The sequence below is a fragment of the Doryrhamphus excisus genome, linkage group LG11, assembly GCF_037039965.1.
Source record: "Doryrhamphus excisus strain RoL-2023G ecotype Guam linkage group LG11, RoL_Dexc_Guam_v1.1, whole genome shotgun sequence".
NCBI classification, from domain to species: domain Eukaryota; kingdom Metazoa; phylum Chordata; class Actinopteri; order Syngnathiformes; family Syngnathidae; genus Doryrhamphus; species Doryrhamphus excisus.
This window is the reverse complement of record NC_136367.1, coordinates 11,409,221-11,430,869: the sequence shown is the minus strand read 5'-3', so window position 1 is coordinate 11,430,869 and position 21,649 is coordinate 11,409,221. Positions and strand designations below refer to the sequence as shown.

Here is a 21,649-nt window from a genome sequence, read left to right as displayed (position 1 = left end):
GAAACAGAGCATTTTGAGTCATCCTAAACATCTTTCAAGGCTCACTTCCAAATGCGCAAACCACATTATCTGAAACTTTGGCATGGTTTACATGAGAATACATCATTCTAACTACATGTATAGGTCAGACAAGTGGGAAAAGCATAATAGTATAATAGTTTATACAACAGTGCTTTGGTTAGAGTCATTAATCCAAAATGGACTTTAACCAAAGGAATTTTTTTAAATGTAAATCCAAACAATCCGCTCCAGACACCCACAAATTTGAAAACAAAACACACTATATAGACAATAATTATAGTTATGCATGCTGAAGGTAATGAAAAATAATTACTAAATGAAAAATGAATGGGCAACTGAACATTTAACATCAATTTTACGTAGTTTTGCAAAAGGGGAGAGGGCGGAGAGGAGATTATGCTTGGAGGGCAATCATGGGGCAGTAAAAGGCTTAAAATGCAGTTTTACATAACACAAAGCCACAAACATTACATGGAGAAATTAACATTTAACATCACTTTTACTGACTTTTGCAGATAGTGAAAGGGAGGAGCAGAGATTATGGTTGGGGGGGTGCTTAATTTAAAGTACGTTTTAAAAAACGTACTACACAAAAAATGTACGCAGATGGTTATGTTAAAGGCTTAAAGTCAAACAACAACAACACATGCATGACTTATGAAATTGAGGCATTAGCATTTAACATCATTTTACCTGCAGTGGACATTTGGTTGCACAAACTCGCCATGCTGACGACGCTGTTCCTCTGCTTGCTTTAAATTCGTCAGCAGTCTAACAACAGATCCACCACCCTCGTGCTGACAATTGGCTAGTGCCCGCTAGCCGTTGAACCGCAACATCAACAACTTCCATGGTTTGTGGTCTCTGCTTTATTAACACGGTTACTCCTTTCGCAAAATTAGCTCGCTTGATTACGATGTTTTGGTTTGCTGCTGTCACTCGCAGTCCTTTGGACTCGTAGCAGCTTATTTAGAGTTCGTCTAAGTCACACAAAAAAACGCACGGCCGATAGTCGTAAACTGTTTTGGCCATTTCAATGCATTACGCGTGCTGGGTGTGCCTTACAGGCTGAACTCAGGGTGAACTAAGGGTGTACCATGAGGTTTTGTTTTGGGGTGTGCGCCAAGAAGAAACCACAGATACAACAGCTTGTTACGCGCCCCAATTGCACGCTAATCAGCAGGCAAACACAAGCCAAGGAAAACATTTTTTGGTAAACATCCAAAATGTTTGCTAACTGGGACAGACATTAACTGAGGTGCCACTGTTAGAGATATCTTAAATTGAAAAAAATATATCAAATTAGCACACAAAAAAAGGTACCAAAAATGTAATACCATGTTGAAATGTGAAATGTATTCATCTCTCGTCCCTGCAAGCTCCATGAACCAATAAAAGAGCATCTTGTCATTTATTCTCACAATTCCAAGCCACAGTATACACTTGCAAGGCAACAGGGGGTGACACGGAATGTTTTAAAACACGCATTTAAAAAAAAAAGAAGCCAATGTGGTCACATGATTTACTACTCTGTAGACATTTTCCCCAAACATGCTCACGGTCTCAACTGCTGCTTTCAGGTCTTTGCCTACACATTTAGTCAATTGCAGCCCCCATAAATAAACAGAAGGGAATGCTTTAAGGAAGGACAAGGACGTCCCACAGGAGACACGACAGTGTGCACATTATCGCCGTCCACTTTCAAAGTGGGCGCCCCTGAGTTCATGACTGGTTGGATTGCCACGTACAGTCTTTACTTGTTCAGACGCCCCACAAAACGGTAGCGCTCACGCTATTGTAGCAATGGCTCCAAGGACCTGGGCAGCTTTATGGTTGCCCTGCAAGTCTTTATGAGGAAGGAAAAGTCAGAGGCCAGAAAAGCAGTCAGAATGTCACAACTGCAGCAAGACTCTTCCACCCTTTCTCCTCCCGATGAGTCAGTATCGACTATGTCACTGCCTCACAAGCTAAGTTAGCTAGCGAGTTAGCAGGATTCCGGTTTAGGTTTATGAGGTGTAAAATCAAAAAGCAAATACTTTCTTCAATAGGAACTGTGTGTCTGCGTTCATATTGCATGTAAAACACGGCTTTCTATCTTGACATGGGCTTTCTCTTCAATCACTATTCCATATACCAATATATACCACTATGGTATATGGAATATACCACTATTCCATATACCAATTTTGTCCAACACTTTACCGATAGCGACCCATACAGATATTGGCGTGGCTCTTCCCTCAAACTAATGTAGTGTGCAACAATTTAACAAATTATGAGTCTTTTACTGTGATTCCACTGGATGTATTTAAGAAAGAAACACTGTGCCAAATAAGACATACTCCAATATGCAAGTAAAAGTACCATTTACGTCGTGAACATTTTCTGACAACAAAATAGCCAATAACAAATCACGACTAATAGTCAACTATTACATGTCCTCCTCCATCAACGGCAACAATTCAAAGAGGAAAGCTGCACATTTCGATGTGTCACAAACATCCGTATAAGAACAAGGTAAAGTATGACATCCTGAAGTAATAGCGGTTGTAAAGAGACTGAATGAATGAGAGTGTGAATGGTTGTTTGTCCATACAGTATGTGCCCTGGGATTGGCTGACGTGCCCCCCAACCCTTACCTAAAGACAGCTGGGATAGGCTCCAGCACACCCCTGCGACCCTAGCAAGGACAAGCAGTACAGAAAATGGATGGGTAGATGGATGTCCCGGTACATTTTTCACTTCCGATATGAATCCAATATCGCAGCCTTGAGTATCGACTGATAGATATCAATCTGATCCGATATCAGAATGAATCATACATTCTTTTATTACGGATTTTCCTTGTATTATATGAACTACACCTGGCAGAAAAGCGGATTCTGATTATTTTGCAGTGTGGAATGTTGAAAAGGCTTGATTGGCAAAAGTATATCTTCAGTGACATATTGCAGCCAAGGGCTTTGTAGGATTTGAGGGGGTTTGCCACCAGCTGCTGATAAATATCAACAGTATATTAATATTTCTATCAATATGAGCTGATATCTCATTTTTAGCCAATATCAACTGATGATATCGGTCAGCCAACATCCCGAGTTACAGGTGAAAGGCCGAAATTTTGAATAACATAACACCTGTTTTGCTCTTTCAGTCATTTTTGCTGTAAAAACTAATAAAACACCAAATCCTTCATTCTGTCAACGAGTCCCTTTGCTCAGTATTTCAACAGTTCTCAAAAAAAAACCACAGAGGGGGGTTTAGAGGAGACAGAAACCTGAGAAAGGCTTAACGACGGCCAGCCTGGCGTCCAACAATGGCCCCATTGAAAGAAAGCCGTGTATCGGATCAGAGCAGGCGGCCGCTTGACAGTTGAACATGCTACCATCTAAAAATAGTCACCACCACCCGCAAGGATTAGTCCTTATTTATTCTACTTTTGTTCCGCAATTAAAAAAAAGCTTTTCAGTAGATGATGAATATTAGTGAAGACAGGAAGTGTTTTTTTTTTTCAATTTGGCCACCAAACAAAACCAATGATCGATAATAAATCAATAAACAGTGTTTTCCATGCTGACATGGTTCAAGGTTCCAGCTCCTTCCACATCCTCACCAACATGATAAAACTGCTGAACGTTTGTGGGGAAACCACTGAAAATAAACTTCTTCACTCACCATTTCCAAAGTATTTCCTGTCTTTTTCCACCCCAAGTTGCTTAAGTGTACTTTCTGCTCCACTTCATAACATGCTCACATCTCATTTAAATATTTGGAAGTACAACAATGCACTTAACTTGTGAAAAGTGCCCGTCTGAAAAAGGATTTACATTAATGCATTATGTAATACATTAATGGACATTAAAAACGATAAATAATAACGATAAATAATAGAAAAATAATCAATATTGACTGTATGTATTTTAGTCATATTTTTTGTTTTAGACCACAGAAAAAAATGAAGGAAGTGTTTTTTTCTCCCACATTTACTGTCTGTATGTGTGTGTCCATCCTTCACACCGGTTATACATTAACTAGCAGATAAGACGCAAATCATTCCCTGACATAACAAACATCCATCCATTCTGTACCGCTTTTTTCTCACAAGGGTCACGGGCATGTTGGAGCCTATCCCAGCTGTCTTCGGGCGACTGGTGGCCAGCCAATCACAGAGCACATATAGACAAATAACCATTCCCACCCACATTCATACCTATGGACAATTTGAAGTCGCTAATTCACCTAGCATGTTTTTGGAATGTGGGAGGAAACCGGAGTACCCGGAAAAAACCCACGCATGCACGGGGAGAACATGCAAACTCCACACAGAGATGCCTGAGCGAGGAATGAAACCTGGATCTCCTAGCTGTGTGGCCTGAATGCTAACCACTCGTCCTACGTGCAACCACGATGACAAGCAGCTAAACCCAAAAAATACTGCGACTTTGTACTTTTGTTCTTCAATGATTAGAAAATCACATTAAATCAAGATACATGTGCTAGTCACAAAAAATGGGGGGGGGGGCTTTTAATGTTAATTTAATGTTTAATTTTAACGCTTGGCAATTCCTGGCCAATATAGGATGCCTCGCACAGGTACACCACACTTGAGTAAACAATGATCTTTGAATGGAAATCTTAACATTATATATTTTTTTTAAGATGAAATGATCGCATATGTGTCGATAAGTAATAGCACAATTATCGACCGGCAAAATTTACGGTCATGACAGGCTTAATTGTATGAATATCGGTGCTAACAACATCTGACAAGAGTGCTGTGCTGCAGAGATCTTACACAAAGATAAAGTACTGTTGCAGCTTTTCTGTTTAAGAGACTCTCATTCAATTGTTATTTAATATTTTTCCAGAGAAACTAGTGCAGTTTTATTTAATATATGCAATATAGTAGGTGCCAAAATAAGCTCCTTGTAGGGCAGTGGTTCTCAGTTAATAGGCCATAGTCAACCAGGAAGCAGGAATCAGTTATTAATGAATATTTTGACAAACCACGATAGAGTGAGAATGCAATATTCGAACTGTGATGTCACAAGGGATGACTGTATAGTCATTTTTCAACTTTCCTAGCGGAGGTAATCATGCTCACTATCAACAACGACAATGTAGCACAGAGTATTTCATTAAAAAAAAGAGATTGTGACTTCCTTCTGGTGACAGGAAATTGTGAATAAATGGGATTTATCGCCAAAGTTACATTATATGACAAAGCACAGACAGGAAACGACTCGCCATTTTCACAAACAATGAAGAGCAGGGACCTGACTTTCCATCCTTATTTGTCATGAAGGAAGGATGATTAGGGAAGGGCAGCGGAAGTCTGGGCTTCCCTGTGACCCAGATCCAGACCCAGATCCAGACCCAAACAAGTGGAGGAAAATGGATGGCTGAATGGACTTGACTTGAATGACAATAAATGTCAATGAAAACATGGTTGGAAAATTAAGTAAAAGTTAAATCAAGACCAGCACAGACATTTTCCCCAAAGTTTTGTATTTTCTTTGTGATGAAAACACTCAGAAGCTATTTGATCAACTTTACTCCCATTCCTATGCCCAAATCCCACATTTTTTGTGGTTAATTGGTACCAGATCCAAAAGTGAAAAGTGAATTTCAGCAAAGTAAGATTCCTTATTTATAAAATACAAATATTTCATAGTTAGAACATAGAATAACTGTTTGTTGGGGATTGTTCAGTAGCCACGTATACATGGAGCCAAATATTCCAATTGCATTGGAATTATTTGCTCAAACGGAAAGAATGTAACCTTTGTATACACCTCATTCCCAAAGAAAAGTGACAATCCGAATGAACATACGTATAATGGGATTCCCAGGGGTGGAATATTCCTTTCCCCAATCCGATTGAGGTATCTTGTACCCGCTCAAACGGAAAGTTGTCAGGGTGCCTTCTTCTTCGTGGTGTTTTTCTTCTTCTGTTGTTTATTGGCGGTTGGCAAGCAGCTTTCGTATGCATTAGCGCCATCTGTGGAACAGAATCTAAACCCTACTATACGCCATTCACAAGTCCACTTTTATTAAAAAAGAAAATATATATCTATATAAAACATGTCCTGAGTTTAATTATAAAATATTAGCAAGATTGAATTTGATCTTTTCCTGTTTAAATTGATCCCGGGTGCGTTCTTTCAGCGCATGCTCAGATATGACGTAACACGCAGATCCAGACCTTCTTCACTTTTAAAAATGGAGGCCAGCAATCGGCACTGGACTGCTAAGGAAACTTGAAACTTTTGATCCAAAGTAAATGTCAAGACTGGAATGAACGAAAAACTGGCAATACGGAGTTATTCCAACAAGTGAAAGAAAAACTCGGGGGAAGTCGGTATCACGTGATGTTGATGTTTACATTTTGCTGGGCATGCCCCATTGACTATTCTGGTTGATTATAGCGCCGCATGTAGACAAGAGCTTGGAATATTCCTTTCCATGGATACCATTGTTTTCGGAAAGGTCATTTGGAAAGATTCCATTCGGAAAGAGAAAAACTCGTGTAAACTTGGCTCGTGTTTAGAATGATTTTGTGTCACGATTGAGCCGTCTGCGAGTAAATACTTCCACTCATAAACGTTCCTTCTCCTCACAATGACAACATTTCATTCATCTTCTATATCCGTCGTGGCACGCAGTCATCAACTCAGCTTGTTTACGTTATCATTTATCCCGGTATAAGTCATTTTCTTATCATTGGAAGAATCTATACCGGTACATAAAAAATATCGCCCAACCCTAGTAACAACTAAGTACACAATATTTAACTCTTATTTATGTGCCACAAGCTACAGTATGTCGAGTACTCCAACTGCAACGCTACAATATAGCGAGATATAGGAATGGGCGATATAAAGAACATGCGATTGAAACGATGGCCTCAAATAGCGAATGAAATTCTATTGTGATAATGCATCGTAATGAAGTAATCCAGCCATGTCCTTCAAAATTGAGAGCGACAAGCTGGAACAAGCCACACGGCTAAAGTATGTCCTCTCCTGCTGCTGAGCTGCTCCTCTAAATGACTCTTTTTTTTGGTTTTTTTTTTTAAGTATCATTATTGCTGGAGGAGTGGAGAACGAGGGCGAGCTACGGGGGAGACAGAGAAACCATGCTACCCGCTCAGCAAGCATGAATGTGAAGTAGCAGACTTCAACGGAAATCTATCTTGAACCTTTTTACAGTGGAGAGAAACCAGTCATGATTCGAATAAAAAAAAAAAAAGTCTACTCCATGAGCGCACACTTCCAAACAACGGTAATGACAACAATGATAACAACACAATTACAGCATAAGCTGGCAGCCAATGGAACAGTGTTTGTAACCTGTAACCTGTCTTCAAATGCTTCTATTAGAATATTCATTCATTCACGAGGGTCGCAGGGGGGTGCTGTTTTTGGGCGAGAGGCGGGGTACACCCTGGACTGGTGGCCAGCCAATCACAGGGCACATATAGACAAACAACCATTCACACTCACATTCATACCTATGGACAATTTGGAGCGGCCAATTAACCTAGCATGTTTTTGGAATGTGGGAGGAAACCGGAGTACCCGGAGAAAACCCACGCATGCACGGGGAGAACATGCAAACTCACACAGACAGAGATGGCCGAGGGTGGAATTGAACCCTGGTCTCCTAGCTGCGCCGTGCCGCCCTCTATTAGAATATACTGGATGTTTATACAGGAGGCTGCAATGGCACTCAACATTTTCTCTACTATGAACAACACTTACTTGTCAGACTTCTCTTTCTGCTTACACTGTCCACTGAATATACTTCAGAATATACTTCAATGCGACCTGAAGTTCCATTTCCTCCAGAACAGGTCGTGGTGTTAGAAATACTCTTCTCCATTTACTACAAAGCCAAGCAAGGAGTCGTAGTTCACAGTAGAACCCAACAAGATGATGCAACGTACCTGCACCCGAGCACCTACACGAGATGGATCACATAGTTCTTCCCACATGTCCACATCAGTCGGACCCTCAGACCGCTGCCTTTTTTGTTTCACTTATTTGTGTGTGTGTACAGGTGCTTGTGTGTCATGAAAGACGACACATGCAATGTAACACAATCAGCTGCTCTGGATCACATTACTGCATCTTCTCCTTGGGCGAGGATGTCACTTCTCGACAACATCTAACCCTAGACCCAAAACACATCACTCAAACATACAATATCAGCTGACATCACTTGTCGGAAGTTCTAGCATAAGGAGAACCTTCAAGGCCTCGTCAATGTCATCATATTCGTAACAGTAAACATGATGTGTGTTTAGTCAGGTGTGATTGGCAGCATCAGTCAACAAGAGATTAGCGTGACAATCCAGTGAAAGTGTTTCTGTCTGAGCCTCAAGACAAACCCGGACCGCGGGTTTGAAACCTCAAAGAGTCTGTGAGATAGTCATCTTGCTGCGACTTCACTGTGGTTTCTCATCAAACAAGCAAGGCATGACAGGAAAGGAGTTCCCATCACTGGAGACAAAAACTTACAGCCGCTCCTGTTTTTCAAACCACATTTTTTTTTTACATGACTAAGACTGATTTTTTCCCAAATTACATTTTATTATTATTATTATTATTTTTAGAATTTTTACATTTTACATTTATTTTACACAAAGCAGCACAAAGTTTGTGTTTATTGGGTTATTGAATTAAAATGACCTTTAATTAAATGAAAAAAATCATTATATCCTTTTTGATACATACATTTTATATTTGCATTAGAAGTTCTAAAAGGGGCTGCTACACATTTTCACGGCCTATTGCCATATCCCATTGTTTTAATGTAGTTTGATGCTTTTGTATTACATATTTACTGTATTGATATTTGTAATTTTATATAACGTTCTTATTTTCAGCACTCCCCTCTTCCTCAAAGTATTTTTGCTCTTTGTTCAGGCTGCATTTGTAAATAAGAATTTGTTCTTAAATTGCTTGCCTGGGTAAATGAAGGTAAAATAAATTAAAAAAACACAAAAAATGTGATTTGTCAAGAGACGCTACAAGCAAACTCAACTCACTGAAAATCAAGAGGGTTCTTGCTCCGACAGAATAGCAAGTGCTCGATGGTGGAAACCTTAGCTAGCTTGGTTGAGATGCTGGTAGACCGATACCACAACAATGATAGAAATGTTTGTTAATTGGGTGGATCCTAAAGTCCAGACTAGGGATCGACCGATATGATTTTTTTTCGGGCCGATGCTGATACCGATTTATTTCCGTCACCCTTAGCCGATGGCCGATTTTGCTTGGGCTGATATTTGTGGCCGATACTGCTTTTGCTGCCTCAACTTACATGAAAAAATGACAATGACAACAAATATTCCAGGTCTCAAGTATAAACAAATATTTATTGAAATGTAAACACTGAACACAGTAGGATTCAGCTTTCTTAAACACACATTTAAACAGCATTATCAACTTTAAAAGGAATAAATATCGAATGGCTAGCGCACAGACCTAGGAAACCAGGGTTCAATTCCACCCTCGGCCACCTCTGTGTGGAGTTTTCATGTTCTCCCCGTGCATGCGTGGGTTTTCTCCGGGTACTCCGGTTTCCTGCCACATTCCAAAAACATGCTAGGTTAATTGGCCACTCCAAATTGTCCATAGGTATGAATGTGAGTGTGAATGGTTGTTTGTCTATATGTGCGCTGTGATTGGCTGGCCACCAGTCCAGGGTGTACCCCGCCTCTCGCCCGAAGACAGCTGGGATAGGCTCCAGCACCCCCCGCGACTCTCATGAAGAAAAAGCAGTAGAAAATGAATGAATGAATGAACTGTTAGAGACCAATTCAAAGTTGAAAATGTACCCTTGTTGTGATTCACCACTCTAGCAGTGTTGGAGGGTCCTCCAGCAACACAAAGCTGCCCGGTGCATGCCTGTCTGTAAATCATGTGGCAAAAAAAATACATCGGCCCGATATATCGGCCGTCCGACGTATCGATTGATCTTTTGTCCAGAACCTTAGAGTAGCATTTTCTTCCTCAAGAAACCTGTCAAGAGGCCCTCACACGTGTTAACTGACAATCCACCCCCCGCCAGCCGCCCTCACCAACAACTGTGCCGGTATGTGGTGATGTCACAGAAACAAAAATGTCCTGAAAGTGAGGATTTGCAAGGACACAAGTCATTGCGACATTTGTTGAATGAGTGAGGGATTATTTGGTCATTGTCATCTTGTGACCACTCTGTATCAGATTACAGCTCAACTCGTGCACACACACGCACACACACACACACACACACACACACATATAAAAAATAATGCTCACTGTCAGAGACAGTCATCAAAGTATTATCAACAGTTCTAATATCATGTAGTACAGTACAAGCACAGCAATGTAAACATATTGGATTATTAAAACATTTATTCATGTCTGGGCAGACAAAAACATGCCCATGCAAGTGAGGCAGTACAGTTGCACTCGTGCAACCATTACAGAGGGAAACAGGAATGACAACGTGGAGGATTTATTGGACCAGTAGATTGACAGGGCGCAGAGACTGAGAAAGGACACCAAATAGCAACATTAACCATAAATACTAAATACTATCTTTAAGGGCGAAAAGATGGCTCACGTCCATGTGCTGCTATTGCTCTTATTTGTGGTGGTGGTAGTTTCCAAAAATCTGGTCTAGGCACTATGCCATTGTGGACAATTGTGGATATTTCTTCAATTCTCGTTTAATTTTATTGAAACAATTGTCATTTCTCAAGTATATATATATATATATTACAGATTGTAATCCTTGAATTTAATTCCAAGTTACTTCGTTCTTTAAGGAGCGTTAATGCAAAATGACAACGACGAACATAAAAGTGAGTATGCTCATGCTAATGTAAAACATGAACATATTTCTTTCCCTTTTCTGTGCATTACAACATGAGAAAACAAGTTAATATGAGCTAGCTAACAATGCAGTCATTGGGATACACCTATTTTGACAATGAAGCCCTCTTAAAAAAACCTCTAACAACATTGCATCATTTGATATCCATCAGGGGTCTCAAACATGCGGCCCGTGGGCCAAATGTGGCCCGCAGGACACTAGTTTGAGGCCCCCGCCTTGATATGAAAGTTTAATGTTAGTGCGGCCCACGCAAGTTTGATATGGATGCTGTATGGTATCATGTACCCAGAAAAAATTATTACGTTTGATTAATGTTCATGTTAAAGGTTAAATAACTGTTAATAGTTATCCTCCCTATCCGTGTGGAAGTGGTAAGTTTTGGGCTATTTAAGTTTAAAGGAAATAACTTGAAGGCTACTGTTTAGGTCGCTAGCTCTCGAGTTTGCGAGTTAGCAAAGTTAGCGAGTTAGTCTCAAGACCCTGCAGTTGCGCAATATGTTGTAAATAAAAAGAGTATAAATGTGACTATAGTCGTGTTTTGTCATGTCTACAGGGCTCTAATAATGCTTTGTTCATTTTAATCTGAAAAAATAATTTGTCTACCCACCAACTATATGTGGTTTCTTAAGTTTTTATTATTTGCCGTTTTATTATTATTATATTTATTTATTTATTACTGAATGATTGATTTTCTTTATTCTTGATTTGTTTATTTATTTTTCATCGTATTTTGTGCAGAAAAATAAAAAGTAAGATATTTGAGAACAGTGGAATGTTTTATCAGAGCTTTTATTGTAGAAAATCTGAACCAAAGCACTGAAAAAGTTTGTATATTTTTCTGTTTTTAATAAATGCATTTAGTTTTTTTGAAAACCTGATGCGGCCCAGCCTTGCCCAGACCCTAGCTCCAGTGGCCCAGTGGTAAAGTGAGTTTGAGACCCCTGATATACATGCTGTGATCATGCATTAACATGTACACTGATCCATCCATTTTCTATGTCGCTTATCCTGATAACATGAAATAGTTGTAGTATTGATGATGATTTAAAACACTATCTTCTTTCCTCTGTGCATTGATTGTAACTAACTAACTAACCAACCAACACGACACCTCGCTAATCGCTAGTCTCAGCGTCACTCAGACGGAAGAGTGGATAGCTAGCTCTCAATATGGCTACAAAGACTCAACAAGATGTGCTGGAAGACACAGCCATCCCAAGGAGATCAGACATGCTAAGTGTTGTCGCTGTATTAACGGAACTAGCATAAGTATGTGTATCAATGCACCGAGAAGAGATGTTTTGGTCGTGTTTTAAATCATCAAAATACGGCAAGATACTGCAGCTATTACATGTTAGCATCAGTGTGCGTGTTAATGCATGATCACAGAACGTATAGTATCAAAATTCCCCGCAAAAATGCAGTTCCTCTTTAAGCAGCAGACTGAAGTTGTTAACCGAGTTTCATTTTTACAACTGCCGGTGGTGATCATGAGCACCCAACTTTGATTCCATTGTGACGTCGAAGTAAAATAAATGTTTTGGTGTATTATTTAAAACAGCCTTTTGTCCAAAAAAAAGAGGCAAATGGAGGGTTGAATATTTGAAAAGACTGAAAAGGTGAAGATAGCAGGAATACACGATGATGAAGCATCAGCAGCTTCCTCCTCCGAGGTCTGCTGGGAAAGTGCTGGAGCGTGTCTATTACAAACCAGCGTCCTCAAAGACTTTGAGTTCACAGAAGTTCAGATCAGTGGATGTGGATTTACTTTGACACCCAAAGTCTCTCTCATTTTCCATTCTCCTGTTTAGCGCCGGGACTGACAGCCGCTTTAACTGAGCAGATCGACATGCTCTACTTCTGCCTCTGAGCCACACGGAGCGCGGAGTCACCGTTGGAAAGTGAGCAGCACAAAGCGGGTCAGCGAGGAGCTCAGACGTTTGTATGATGTCCTCAAATATCCCAATAGGTCAGTCAGGGACGCCTGCAGGCTTCTACTGTTGTGACGGAGCAGGTCAGAACAGAGGAATAATAAAGTGGGACATTTTTATCGCAATCACTGCTGCTGGCACTAATGTTCAAAATCAAAATGGTGTAAAGACACATGACTAACTTCATTCATTCATTTACTACCGCTTTTCCTCACAAGGGTCGCGGGGGTGCTGGAGCCTATACCAGCCATCCCCAGGCAAGAGGCGGGGTACACCCTGGACTGGTCGCCAGCCAACCACAGGGCACATATAGACAAACAACCATTCACACTCACGTTCATACCTATGGACAATTTGGAGTGGCCAATTAACCTAGCATGTTTTTGGAATGTGGGAGGAAACCGGAGTACCCGGAGAAAACCCACGCATGCATGGGGAGAACATGCAAACTCCACACCAAGATGGCCGAGGGTGGAATTGAACCCTGGTCTCCTAGCTGTGAAGTCTGCGTGCTAACCACACGGAGCAGCCCTGGGTATCCAAACTTTTTCCAGAAAAATGACACTCTGACATTCATATACTCAATCCAACATAAGTTAAAATAGGATGAGCAATTACATTTGTATATTTGTCTTTTAGAGCCAAACAAATGATGAAATGATTCCTAACTAATGCCTTTTTGGAGAGTTTTAAAGAAAATAAGAATATCTGTAGATTGCATTTGATAAAATTGGGTCATCCACACTTGAATCAATTATTCATGATCCAAATACGAGATTAATAGTAAATAGTAGGGGCGCCACGAGATCTAGCAAGATTAAAACATGACAATATTTCTCATTTAGAGAAAAACTGTCTTGTGGGAACCAGTCTGTACGCTTAGCCTTTTCACCAGGAGCATTTGAAAAAAGAATACAGGGCTCTACATTAAAAAAAAAGGACTTGCCCATGGGGAATCCTTAAGGTGAGAACTACTTGCCCCAACTTGCCCCATGTAAAATGAAAAGACTGCCATAATGATATCATCTCATTTTTGTGGCATCACATGAGAATCTCAAAGATGAAATGATGATCATTTCTTGTGGTTGTTTTCCTACATAGATCATGACGTTGCATGGAAATCTGGATTGTCAAGAGACTTCTAGGCACTTTGCCTTTTAGAAGTTGTGCACCACAATGAAACATTATTGAATAGACACATTTGTGTACTAGTAAAGTGTTTTTCATCCAGAAAAAAATGCTCAATGGTCAAACAATAATTTGTGAAGCAAAGGTGAGAAAAATCCACAGAGAAATGGAAGCGCTAGATTTTGTAGCTTGTGCAAAATCAGCACTTGGTATTGGATCTAATCGGTGGTGTTTCATTGTGACCACTTCAAATTGTCACAGCAATGTGATTCACTCACCTGTGCCATCATTTGATTTGCTGCCGCTAATAAAATACTTGTTTAGGAGGCACTGGTTCATCACTTTTTGCTCTTTTCCTTCACAAGTTGTTGAACAATTAGACCATGTTGGCAGGGACGCCATGATAGATGTTTTCCTAGTCAAACCATCGCTGATTGGTTGATCACCAACAAGAACGGGTGTGGGTAAAACGCGGTCTAAATAAACGATTCTGATTGGTCCATTTCAAGATTTGCAAGAATTGGTTTGCAAATTACCAGCGGAATTACGCAGTCCGTGTTTTACCAACACCCAACAAGAACCGCTTTTAAAAAAACTCTTGGCAGTATGGCATGCCAAAGTGCACTTGCCCCACTGGAATATCACTGATTGGATTTACTTGCCCCAATTTTGTTTTAACTTGCCCCGGGCCATCGGTACATCGTTATTGTCGAGCCCTGGAATAAAATGGAGGTGCAATGTGTCATTTCCTAAATAACACAATGCTGAAAAAAATCATATCAGTCGATCCCGAGTTGTGACCTCCATACGGTACATTTTTCAGTACTTCCACCAACAGTTCAAGGAAATACCGCTTCTTTATCCTTGTTGTCTCCTCTCCAACCGTGATTCCAAATGACAGCGGCCATCGTAACAATGCGATCAAGTATCAAGTGTGTAAATATGGATGTCACCTGGTGAAGTGGTGGCGTGGTGAGGACGTGACCAGGCATTAAAATGAATGAAGAAACAAAGGTGGTGTAAGAATTTTGTTCCATGACTGTTTATTTAGCGAGTAATCAGACCTCTCTAAATACTCCTTTTCAACCTATAAAGACTCTTTTTCCTAGAGGGGACTCACCACAAATCTAGTGCAGAGACTTGGAGACTGAAATGAAAGCATGTACTGGTCTGAGTGTGCTGATGGGGGCCCATCCCCCATGTAAAAACACTCAAAAGGTGGTTTCAGTTTGTTTCGCTTTTGATGTTTGTTTTTTTTACTCACTTTCACTGTCACAATTATATTTCTCTCTTCTTTTCTTAAAGGAAACTTCTCTTTGAGAACTTTTGAGAATGGCGGCAGCTGACTAGCAGTCTTCTTCCTCATGACCTACTGCACAGCTAGGTTACCCCAAGGAGTGGGGTGGTCTAATGGATGAGGAGTGAAGTTCAAGGCTCGTCTCACTGCGCTCAGCCTGCGGGCCAATAATCATTGAGCTGTCAAAGGCAGCGGCGTGTCCAGGCTTCCTATATTTAGCAGACAAAGCCTCATCAGCCTAAGTAGTGAGAGTCATCATTAATCTACACTCATAAATCAGGCAGGCCCTGTCCCCCAACCTTTGTCTATAACGCTCACCAACGCTATTCAATACCAGCAGAAACGCATCTGGGTGACTAAGTATGGGTCTGTGTTATGGACTTTTGTTTTGCTTTTCGTGACACTAAACTGCCATATTTGTCACTTAGCTACTGGGAATTAACAACTGGATGAAAGATGGATGCTCACAAACATGGAGTCTTCCAACACAACATGGACTCATTAGCAGTGACAATTAGGTACAGCAAGAAAGACATCTTAAAAGATCAGGGCTGTACGCTTAGCTTTTTCACTAGGAGCACAGGTACACCCAAATGAAAATATTTAAAATGTAGGAGCAATGTGGAATTTCTTATTGGATAAAAACAGTGACATCATAGTACCTGTGGTCCACAAATATGAAAGTACTATATCATACATAGTCTGGCATACTACATCCTGTACACACATACAGTAACATAACGTACAATTACATTACTAATCGGGCGTTGGCCGCACGGCCAGCAAGTGTCTTCATTTTCCTGGCATCAGGTTTGGGTAAAATGTCAATCTTCTTACTTTGTGTTTTGGGTTTTTTTTTTTGGTGTGGTTAGCATGCAGACCTCACAGCGAGGAGACCCGGGTTCAATTCCGCCCTCGGCCATCTCTGTGTGGAGTTTGCATGTTCTCCCCGTGCATGCGTGGGTTTTCTCCGGGTTCTCTAGGTTAATTGGTGACTCCAAATTGTCCATAGGTATGAATGTGAGTGTGAATGGTTGTTTGTCTATATGTGCCCTGTGATTGGCTGGCCACCAGTCCAGGGTGTACCCCGCCTTTCACCCAAAAACAGCTGGGATAGGCTCCAGCACCCCCCGTGACCCTCGTGAGGATAAGCGGTAGAAAATGAATGAATGAATGCTTTCCTACAATGTCCAGCCATCCAAACATGGTCTCATGGGCCGCACTTTGGGAATAGTCAGCGCGCCAATGCGGGAGTTGTCGATGTGAACAGACAAAAGTTGTACTAGACTTAGATTTACACTATATACTGATGCGCAAAAATGATTATTTCTAAGCTCATTTGCGAGTGAATTTGTCCCACAGTACAGCCCTGCTAATATTTTGACCCTATCACGCAGCTAAATAAGGTCACCACAACCTTTGATGTGTTGTTGCTCACGACAACGTGTGACATTTAACCTAGAAAGATGATGATGGCATGTCATAAAACGGAGGCACACCATAGGAATTCAGGTCATAGCTTCTTAGTTTTTTTTAACAAGATGGTTGAGGTCAAGGTTCATACTGGGATGCGCATGTTCTTTAGAATTATTTATACAACTACTGTATGGGTTAGTATGGATATCTGATTATACATTGATATTTTCATGCACTTGAATTGCCATTTAAACACAATGCATGCAGTTTTCCAGTGTGGTTTTTCGCAGATCAACTATGTAATGGACCTCCCACATACTGTACAGCCGTCACTGTTAAATAATAGACTTGATTCAGAGCGTGCATGAGCCGACGTGGTGTCCTTAAAGAGAGACGATTCATGCAAGCAAACAGTACAAGTGTTTCATTCTTGGAAGCAGCAGAAAGGGGGAACACGTCTGGGCTTTGTAAGCTCCATGTTCACAACGCTGCTGATGACCCGGCTGTGCTTTGTGGAACTAGCTACAAAGCTGCTGAGAAGCAGAGCTTCAACATGCTGTGATAACTTACATAAAAAAAAACAGCAATTCTTCAGAGGACATCTTTGGGCCAGGTGGTGTTTTTTTTGTTTGTTTTTTTTTTACATTGTCACTTTGCTTCCCAGGCCCACTCAGCGTTGCTGGGATCATCGGGGAAGCTCTTAATCCCGCATTGTGCTTGTTTTGGAAGCAGCAACCTCTGGCTGACAAACAAACGACCCACAACGTCATCCGAGCTCACGACCTAACATGAGGCCGCTATCGTCCGTCGTGCCACTCAGATCACATGACACTTAAAGGGAACGTATCGTGTTCATTTTTCGACCCTTTGTGTTGAGTTGTGGACCCCTAAAGAGCAGCTACACACAATAACCCGCACAGAAATCTTCCTAGATCTTCCAGAATCTGCACCTATTCCGGCTGTATTTCCTTGGATTTGTGCTTCCCGCCAAAACTATCCGTTTTAATTTATTCCAGACACGCTCACTCCGTTGTGATTGGTCACACTACCAAACTACGACTACTGTGAAAAACAAGTTCTACTTTAGTGGGAATAGGAGTTGATAATAAATGAATAAAGTCCTTGGAGAGCTAATTGAAAAGTGTTTATTACCTACTGGTTGGAGACCCCTGACTTACCGTGTATGAACTCAGAGTGGTAACGTAGCGCTGGTGCGATAAAGCTCAGGAGAATGGCAACCTCGCCTGAGGGATAGTGCTGATTGTCCCAACCACTGTGTCAGAGGCACCGTTGGTGCGGTGGCGCTCAGAAATCGGACATGAAAGTGCCGCGTGGACGCACAGTGTGTCCGAAATGAAGTACTGTACGCGCACTTAATATGGGGCAATGAGGCGTGACATGGACCTTTACACTCAAAACACACAAACTAAAAATCTAAACTAAAAAATATCCACTAACAGCTAGGAGACCAGAGTTCAATTCCACCCTCGGCCATCTCTGTGTGGAGTTTGCATGTTCTCCCCGTACATGCGTGGGTTTTCTCCGTGTACTCCGGTTTCTTCCCACATTCCAAAAAATATGCTAGGTTAATTGGCCACTCCAAATTATCCATAGGTATGAATGTGAGTGTGAATGGTTGTTTGTCTATATGTGCCCTGTGATTGGCTGGCCACCAGTCCAGGGTGTACCCCGCCTCTCGCCCCAAGACAGCTGGGATAGGCTCCAGCACCCCCCGCGGCCCCGCGTATCCACAACAAAAATTGCATTTTTAAAGTCCTTCAGTATGTGGAGTATAGACAGACAGACAGATAGATAGATAGACGCAAGATCTTCCCAGTGTTGCACTCTGATTCTCGTTCTTCCTCGAGTCTAATAGTAATAGTAATAATCTCATGCCTCACTTCTCCAGCATCATGCCTCATCCATCTACCTCCAAATGTCATTTCCACCTGACGTTGGTGCGAGGAATCTCACATTACTTGCCCAGACACCTGATAACCCTGCCAGCCTTTAGAAAGCCTCAAACTTGATCATGATGTTTACAAAGTGATGATGTTCAGAATGCTGCTGCGGTGAGCCCTGAGCAGGGAGAAACCACCAAACCACCAGAGCAGTTTTCCCAATGGAAACTCAGAGTTTTGACTCTCATTAAGAGATGAGCTGGAATGTCATGGTCGCTCATCTGTAGGAAAAGCAGTGGAGGGGAAGGGAGGGTAGCCACACTTTCCTCATCCTTCTCATTCCTCAGGTATGAGAAGACTTCTAGATGTCACAAGCAAGCAGGCTGTTTTTTTCAGGAAGCATTCCTGCGTAATGACGAGGAAGTTACAGTACATGATGCTCCATATAAACAAAGCAGAAGGAGAAAACAGCCAGCCTGAATGTGGGCCTCTTGTGTGATATGAGGGTCTTATATTAACAACTTGTGCATGCATATTCTACAATGATCATAAAAGTGCATAGAAAGCATATTTTAGCGCAAGTATTGCCACATCAATGAATTCAAAGACAGCTTATCCGGAGAATTGTGTCATTTCCTTTCTGGAAAGTGGTGATCAGGAATTTCAGCCCGCAGGCCAGAAGCAGAAGAACCAAACAATAACACTTGCACTCATCTAGCTGCCTGCTTAAGGTGAATAATTCAAGGCAGACAACTTCTGGGTCACGATCTCAACAACAGAAAGTCAAAGTTAGCACACTCTCATGCTGTTACATTATTCATGAGGATGCTTTGTAACTTCACCAAGGTCTTAAAAAATAAATGTGTCACTATTCCAGCTCTATTGTCATATTTTACTTCGCCGTGCTAATTAAACTTCTGTCCATTACAAAATCCATGAGCTAAAAAGAAGATAGGGTTTCTCTGAGGGCCAAAAAAAATCTTAAGATCCAACAAACGCATGCCAACATTATCTGATAACATTTGCCGGAAATAAATTAGGGATGCAACAATTCCCCAAACTATTACAATACCTCAATTACAAAAAATAATCAAGGATTTTTTTTCTGCCTCGAGGAATTGCTTACATCACCAACACAAAGGACGAAGAAGGAAGCGGATGTTTGAAGGCCTGGGAAGATTGAATAGCGCCCTATACAAGGACTCCGGGTTTGTGCCGCTAGCTGCGAATGGTATTGCTAATACAAAGTATTGTAATGGTAGTGCTTTATCGGTTTTCCTGGCTGACAGCCATGCCCATATAAGGAAGTCCACTCCTCTGTGACATCACAGAGGGGAAGATTTGAGCCATCCCAAACATCTTTCAGGGCTCCCTTTCAAATGCTCAAACCTCATTATCTGAAACTATGGCATAATTTAACATAACAATACAACATTTTAAGGGCTGCATGGCGAACAAGTGGTTAGCACGCAGGCCTCACAGCTGAGAGACCCGAATTCAATTCCACCCTCAGCCATCTCTGTGTGGAGTTTGCACGTTCTCCCCGTGCATGCGTGGGTTTTCTCCGGGTACTCCAGGTCCCTCCCCGATTCCAAAAACATGCTAGGTTAATTGGCCACTCCAAATTGTCCATAGGTATGAATGTGAGTGTGAATGGTTGTTTGTCTATATGTGCCCTGTGATTGGCTGGCCACCAGTCCAGGGTGTACCCCGCCTCTCGCCTGAAGACAGCTGGGATAGGCTCCAGCAAACACCCACGACCCTCATGAGGATAAGCGGTAGAAAATGAATGAATGAATATAACATTTTAACTACATTTATAGGTCAGAAAAGTTTTAAAAGCATAATAAATCTCCTTTAAAATGTGAAAAAAACATCCTCATGTTTAGAATTTTTTATGAAAATACGACGCGACAGGCCTATTTCGCTTTTATTTTAACTTAGTGGAAAAAATATTTGGATATATACAGTATCATATATCAATATTCAACTTAAATATATGGAGATATGAGGAAGTACAAGGAAGTGCATGGAGGCACTTTTCTGGTGTTGGGTAAAAGATTGCCTTCCCGGCGAAATACAGGTGGATTACGTGGCACATTGTAGAAATAAAATTAACAAAAAATAGAACAGAAAAAAAAGAGCATAGTGTAACCAAAAAACTTGATGTTGTACTAATAAATAATAATGTGTACTTGAATATGTACATTACGTTTTTAATCAAATCCAGATTAAATATTACTGGTCATTAATGTTTTTGAACATGCAGAAATACTGCACTGGGTTTCAAAGAGATAGTTCTCTCCTTGAAAAAAATGTTTTTTTATAAATGTGTTTGAATTTTACTTTTTCTTTTACACTTTACTGTCATTATCATCATTGTTATTAATAATCACGACTGTTATTATTAATATCTGCTATACTTAGGACCAACTCTGTCTCGTTCAGCATTTGTTTACATTAGCGTAAAAATGACGTCATCGTTCTCAAGCAGGAAAAGCAGCGAGGCTGCAGCGACGCGGCGCTTGCGTCACTTCCGGTCACTCTCCATACTTTTCTTAAAACTTTAGCCGATTTGATTATTTGACAACATCTGCCAAACAACGTCGCTAAGAAGTGTGATGTAAACATGAAAGGCTGATAAAAGCACATTCGTCCATGGTCTTTGCGAACAATTTGTGACTAAGGATGCTAGCTTAACTGTTAGCTTCGCCCCGTTAGCTAACCGTCGTCTTCGCTCTGTGTTCTAATGTAACAAATGTTTAAAAGTCGTCGGAGAAGCATGTGGTTTACATTAAATTGATAACGGCGTGTCCGGCAAGCAGCCAGCAATTAAACGCACTGTAACGCCCAGTCGACCCCTGGCAGACACCGAGCAGCAAGCCGATCAGCAGAGAGTCTGTGCTGCCGTGGAAGGGAAGCATGACCGGGTGCTTAAAAACACACTTTGCTGTTTTATGAGACACACTTCCACTTAAACAACATTGCCAGTCTGTAATTTAAAGTTTGACGACAAGAAACGCCTTAATGTCCCTTTGCTAATGCAACTTAATTACATAGTTTACTGGCAG

General features: G+C 41.1%; 1 protein-coding gene across 9 annotated transcripts in view; it reads right to left on the bottom strand.

Moving 5' to 3' along the window:
- The window catches only part of pard3ab (par-3 family cell polarity regulator alpha, b), a 179,690-nt gene that overhangs the window by 156,379 nt on the left and 1,662 nt on the right, over positions 1-21,649 (bottom strand). The window lies entirely within an intron of this gene.